Source organism: Octopus bimaculoides, chromosome 2 (assembly GCF_001194135.2).
Source record: "Octopus bimaculoides isolate UCB-OBI-ISO-001 chromosome 2, ASM119413v2, whole genome shotgun sequence".
Lineage (NCBI taxonomy): Eukaryota > Metazoa > Mollusca > Cephalopoda > Octopoda > Octopodidae > Octopus > Octopus bimaculoides.
Genome location: NC_068982.1, coordinates 34822680 through 34830179, shown reverse-complemented (window position 1 = coordinate 34830179; position 7500 = coordinate 34822680).

Here is a 7500-nt window from a genome sequence, read left to right as displayed (position 1 = left end):
TCAGTCTTAGGACTGTGGCCATGCTGAGGTACCGCCTTGAAGGGTTTAGTTGAGCAAATCGACTCCAGTATATTTTTTTTAAACCTGGTACTTATTATATCGGCCATTTTGCCGATAGAATATGTGCCAGTTACGAGGACGTACACTAACCAACACCGATTGTCAAGCGGTGGTGGAGGACAAGTACAAACAAAATGACACGCGCGCACACACATGCATACGCACGCACGCACGCACGCACATAGACACATATGTTGGGTTTCTTTCAGTTTCCGTCTATCAAATCTTTTCACGAGGCTTGGGTCGGCCCGGGGCTATAGTAGAAGACCTTTGTCCAAGGTAATTCGCAGTGGGACTGAATCCGGAACCATGTAGTTGTGCAGCAAACTTCTTATCACACAGCCACGCCTGCGCCCGAGGGAGAAATTGTTACTATTTCTAACAGCTCGAGCTGCCATGTACATTTTCCTTCATTGGCTCACATCCGTCGAACTTGCAAACGTTTTCTTTCTGCTCAGAGAATTTAATCTTTTGAAACGTTTGTAGAAGGATGACACTTTCCCAATGTCTTCCACGATCAGATCGAACCCAGAAACATTCGTTTTTGAAGTGAACCTCCAAGCCATACAGCCTTATCTGCACCAATGGTTGACTGTCCTTTAAGAATTTATTTATCTATTTATTATTTTTTTTTTTTAGTTTATTCAGAATACAGTAATCTAAAGTTTGAAGTGATTGCTTTCAACGTAAGCAATTCAATATTCATTGAGTTTTACAACAAATAAATCTCGAAGCAGTACGATATGACATTCTGCTGAAGTAACTAATAGTAACTGAACCATACGTGTTGATTAATTGGTTATCAAAGAGAAATGTTTCCCCTATATGCGCAAGTGGCTGTTACCCAGCGGGGAAGCTACTCCTTCAATGTTCATTACATGACTTACATTACTACAATTTAGGTTATGCACCAGAAAATACTTTTGAAGTATTAGAAAAATCTAAGCTATACATCGCATATGATACCGATAATTATATCACGCACACACGTATACGTACATACATATTACGTACACAAGTATACGTATATACATACAAACATACATACATACATACATACATACATACATACATACATACATCAAGTTAAAAAATGGGTTTCGAACCTACTGGAGCATTAGTCCGGAGCGTAGCTATGTTTCCGTGTAAGACCCCTCAGTGCGGGGGACGCCAGTCGGTCGCGGGTCTAGCCAGATGCTCAGCGATCGGTGGCACTTACTCTCAGCGGACTGGAATAACGCAACGTGAAATGAAATGCTTTGTTCGAGTTCGCAATGCATCGTCCAGTTCGAGTACCGAAAACCTACGGCCTAACATTCGTGGGTCTAGTTCCCAACCAATTACGCTACGTGTTTTCCCGTACACAAACATGTATGCACGCATACGCATACGAACACATATGCATGTGTGTAGGGGGGGGGGGTGATTGAAATATTCTATTACCTATAAACTATTATGCAGTAAAAACTTTCAGCTGGCACGGTGATGTGTAACTGAAGACACCAAACAAATCTAATATTAGAAACAATGTGTACATATGTATGTATGTATGTATGTATGTATGTATGTATTTTTGTATGTATATGTTTATATGTGTGTGCGTGCATACATACATACATACATACATACATACATACATACATACATACATACATACATACATTCGGTTACCTAGCCAGACGAGCCCACGAAATTTTAAGTTGCATAGAACCAAATCAAACTGTTATTAAAGAATATGTTATGAAGCAATATACTGCACATATATGTATTTATGTACGTATGTACATATATTTGATGCGTTGTGTGTAAAATCACAAAATATTGAGTACTTTGGTAGCAATCACTATGTATGTATGTATGTATGTATTTATGTGTGTATGCATGTATGTATGTATGTATGTATGTATGTATGTGCTACTGGTAAGATGTAACCCAGTAAAACCCGTCACACGGTCAGCGACCAAATCGGTAACCCTACTAAGTCTTAATGGTATTGTTATGTCTCAAGCTACTGCTATCTAGCACCTTCGGATGATCTCTACTCAACCGCTACTCGACTGCTACTCAACAGCTACTCAACACCCCTACCACGGCCAGACTACCTCTATTTATATGTCTTGGGCGATCCTACTTCTTAGCTTGGGGGCGTCGACACAACAGGTATGAAGGGTGGTTTTCGTTGGAGATCCAGCAGGACGAGAATCAGAACCTGTCAAAGAAGACATGAACGTGGGAAAGTCAGTGTCCAGTTAACGGTTGGGAGGAGAACGAAATTCAGAAATAACAGCCACTTCATTACTAAGCTAGAGATCTTGTTCTTGCTTGTTTCTACACCACTTATAAGTGAGAGCCATAGTGATGTTGTGTAAGATGTTATTGACTTTAAATTTCAGTAGGAGCATTGCTGACAACCATTGCCTTTAACCTCGAAGATAAGATATTCTGCCAGTGATCGTCATATTCGCCTACGAGCTGGTGTATGTATGTATGTATGTGTGGAGGCGCAATGGTCCAGTGTTTAGGGCAGCGGACTCGCGGTCATAGGATCGCGGTTTCAATTCCCAAACCGGGAGTTCTGAGTATTTATTAAGCGAAAACACCTAAAGCTCCACGAGGCTCCGGCAGGGGATGATGGCGAACCCTGCTGTACTCTTTCACCATAACTTTCTCTCACTCTTTCTTCCTGTTTCTCTTGTACCTGTATTTCAAAGGGCCAGCCTTGTCACACTGTGTCGCGCTGAATATCCCGAAGAACTGCGTTAAAGGTACACGTGTCTGTGGAATGCTCAGCCACTTGCACGTTAATTTCACCAGCAGGCTGTTCAGTTGATCGGATCAACTGGAACCCTCGACGTCGTAAGCGACGGAGTGCCAACAACAATGTATGTATGTATGTATGTATGTATGTATGTATGCATGTATGTATATATGTATGTATGTGCGTACGTGTGTGCGTGTGCGTGTGTATGTGCATGCGCGTGCGTGTGTATACGCAATTTCAGTTGAACTAACATTATCCGTTCATTGAACATAACTTATAAATGTCCGTATAACGTATACAAAACAGATATTATTTTTCCATTAGTTTATTTATTGATTAAACTTAGCAGAAAATTCATTTTTCTTACTTTGTTCAATTGTCGTTGCAATAAACAATTTGAATGAAGACAAAAGAGAAAATAGAAAACTTCAGTTTTGGCATTTCGCCAAATTATCTACTTCTTCCTGTCTGGCTATCTGTTTCGTGTGAACATGGGAGATTTTCTAATCGATTAACGATAATGTTAATTATGCACTGTAAATGGTAAAAGTACGCGAGAGTTGTCGGTTAAATGATATATAGGTTACACTTTATTTTTCTCGCTACAGTTAGAGAAATAAGAAACAAAGCAACTTCTAACCATAAATCCTGAGAGCTCAATAGAAAGTATTTATTTATTTTTCAAACGTGAATCTGTACATACCGTACTTCTGTAGTTTTTATATCTTCTGTTTAAAAGAACAATTGGCTGATAATTTTAATAATTAAATAAGTAATCATGCATGAGATGGAAAAAATATACTTTCCAGTGTAGACTAAATGACGAAAACAAGTGAACCAATTATATAAATACAATACAAAGAACAATATACTTGATCGTTGTACGAAAAATAGACTGACTGTTGTGACAAAGATGTGGCCGCATTTTTTAGGTGAAAACGAACGTTCACTTAATAAAGATGTTTAGGATTTACTATGAAAGGATCTAGAGGAAGAATTATCCATTATTTTCAGTGAAATTTGAAGATATCGTCATCACCATAAGGTGAATTCTACAGGTGCTTTACAAACGATATCTTCCGATCTTCTAGATTTATACAAGCTACCATGTTATTTCTTTTTTATGATACCAGTTGTAAATATCAAAGCCTTTGTGCATAATCTACATTGCTATATTTTGAGAGCAATATTTGAAGTTTGAAGTCAACCAGAAATGTTTTCTTATAAGTAAACAGCCGTGTATATCTTCCTTATTTTTAGAATTTTGATTTCAAAACTGGAGTGAGCCAAAAGTTTTGTCAATAACCACAGGCAATCTACTTTGTATTTTCAGGTTACCCATAATTTTCTCGATATATTTCCTAAATAATTGTACTTAACTGGAGCTACGGAAAGACTGCTGTGTATCTTCAGAAATACTTGAAAGAGATACCCATAAACTTAAAGTTCTGATTTGAGACATTTTTTAAAATATTAACACTGCTTCATCAATACATTCACATGTATCAATATAATATCTTCATCAATGACAACTGCATATTTCTCTTCTACATCTTCATGTAATTGCAGTTATGGCCACAAAGTTAAAAATAGTTCCTATGTTATACCGAATAAGACAAAACAAGTATTTGAATATAAAATTTGTTTAGTTTCCAGAATGTTTTCTTAAATGGTTACATGTTTTTCTATAGGTATCAACAATAACAAGCTGTCTGATCAGGTATGTTTGAAGGAAAATAATGTAATGTGTATTACTGTTAAGTTTAAACCGTCAGTACGTTTAATGGAGGATCGAATAAGGCGATGAGCTGGCAGAAACGTTAGTTCGCCGGGTGAAATGCCTAACGGTATTTCATCTGTCTTTACGTTCTGAGTTCAAATTCCGCCGAGGTCGACTTTGCTTTTCATCCTTTCGGGATTAAGTACCAGTTGAGTACTGGGGTCGATGTAATCGACTGCCCCCTCCCCCAAAATTTCGGGCCTTGTACCTAGAGCAAAAATGAATGGAGGATTGAATGAAACAATTTAGTAGAGATACTATTACTAAAGAGGACAATATATTTTCAATAATTTCTGACAACTCTGCTTATAATGTCAAGAAATGTCATAGAATTGTTACAGACAGATTCTCCAAAAAATAAAAGATGATTCTGTGCAAAGCTTTGATTTATATACAAAAACATTTTTATAATGAAATACCTAACACGAGACTATTTGAGTATGAGAATATTTATATGACAATGCTGAACTTCTATCTTATTAACCAAACTTGATAAGATACTTGTCATTGTAAAGTCTTTCAAAACGTTATGGTTAGAAAACCATAGCGATTTTTGTTTGTAAACAAGAGTAGTTTTCAAAAATTAAATAAATAAAAATACTCTATCTGAAATGACACGGAGTGGAACATCAAGCAAACGTACTTCTTATCTTCATAATAAAATTATTTTTAATATTTAAATGAAAAATTGGTGAATCAATTTTTGCTTAGTATTGTCACTCATCGATATGGCAAGGCTAGAAGACAAAAAAACATTCGACAGAATCTAAAAACAGAAATGTTAAACATCCGTCTATAACTTTTTACTCTGATCTACTGATTGTGAAATCCTTCCACAAAACAAATATGACTTACGAAAGGGATTGGTCACTTAAATACGAAATACAGACAAATATCCACTGTGATCACGCCTAAAGGTTTGTTGCAATAGTGTATTTTTAATAGCTAACATGATGAAATTCAAGACTATCTCGATCAAGTTACTTGTGAAAGAACAACTTCGAAATTCTGGAAATTAATTTTATTTTCATTTAATTGTTCTACGAACTACTTTGAAGGAAATCGATTTAAATATGACATTAATTCTTATTGCATTAAAATTCGGAACAATCTAAATATTTTAGATATTTTTTCCCGCTTATTGCATATAAAAAAGGAGTACTTTTATAGTCATATCAAAGTATATGCCCTAGTAACAAATTTAATTCCTTAAATTCACTCTTGAAGGAATATATTTCCGCCACTCCTAACCATCGAGCTACTTACCAATTTCAGGGAATGTAACGCTCGATTAAATTGCTCCCCACTCCTTTCCCGTTTTTTTTTTTAACTTGATTTACCATCTCTCCCACGAAGACCTTGTACCAATACTGATACACATATACGTATATACATAAATGCACGCATAAGACGCGCGCGCCCACTCATGCATACATACATACATACATACATACATACATACATACATGCATACATACACATATATACGTACATTCTTACGTACATACATACATACATACATACATACATACATACATACATACACATATACCTATATACAGGGTGCGGTGAATAAACTGTCGTCTAAATTACGCAAAAATGAAAATAACACTGACATCTCATTTTAACAGATATATTTTACCAAAATTACATAAAAATATCTTGAAATACTAAAGAGTAAATTTATTCAATAAAATAACCATTGGCTTCAACCACAGTCTCCAGACGACTTCAGAATCTTCTGCAGCTCTTCTGGACGGTCTCCTTATTTAAGTTGGTGAATGCTGCCATAATCCTTTCCTTCAATTCATCTTTAGATAGATAGAATAATTTCCTTCACAAGGTCGACCCGAGACTATCACAAAAAAGAATCGCTCAACATCGTACGTAGTAGCCTCTGGCACAAATCTTGTGAATGCGAAGACAGCTTCTAAACTACTTCGCCATCTCAATGCCCACGTGCTTGTGTCCTATAAATACGCACATATATTTTCCACGAAAATTCAATATCAACAGGCTAGTCTTAATTTAAAATTTACGTAATAGTGTCTCTACTGGTGTTTCTTTCTTTCTCTGAGAAGAAACATAAGAAGAGTGACTGTGAGTGAAAACGCGCATGGGTAAATGTTCTTGTATGTGAGAGCTTGTATGTGTACGTAACTGAATATATTGTTACAAAATCTATACATACATACAGACCATTAACTGACAAAATTTGCCGTAAAAGCTTTATGTTTTTGGATACGCGTACGGAAAAGTGATATAGAAGCTAATAGACAACTCTTTACTTATACGCTTGATATTAAACGATAACTCGTCACCTGAGTCAGTCGGCTGTGACAGTTATGTACGGATGTATAAAAGTATTTCAATCGTATTTGTATTCATTGCCGCCATTCTGTCGTCTTGTAAATAGACATAGCAATGTCAACAGAAGTATCTATTGTCCACGGATAACTGAAAGAGATGTATTCCTACCTCATCATTCTTATCTAAGTTCATTGATCTAAGTCGAGTTGCATGTGGTCATACGATAGTAAGATAATCAGACGTCACTCCTCTTCCATGCAACCGCAAAAAATTCTTATCGATGAAACAGATATATTGGCTGCCACTTCATTGGTGTATAATTTCTTCATAACGTAGAGCTAGACAAAGGCTTCAAAGTCTTAAAAGTTGAGTCCTAAATGCAAAGATTAGTCTCTGACGGAATACGACTAATTAAACGCACAGTACAGAGGTTGTTATTATTTAGGTCCTTTGATCAAAGGGGGAAAACTGTGATCATCTCGTATTTTATCCTGGGTACAATGCCGCAAGTATCTTATAATCCACTGTGGTCCTTCTTGTGTGTGTATGTCTGTGTGTGTGTGTGTGTGTGTGTGTGTGTGTGTGTGTG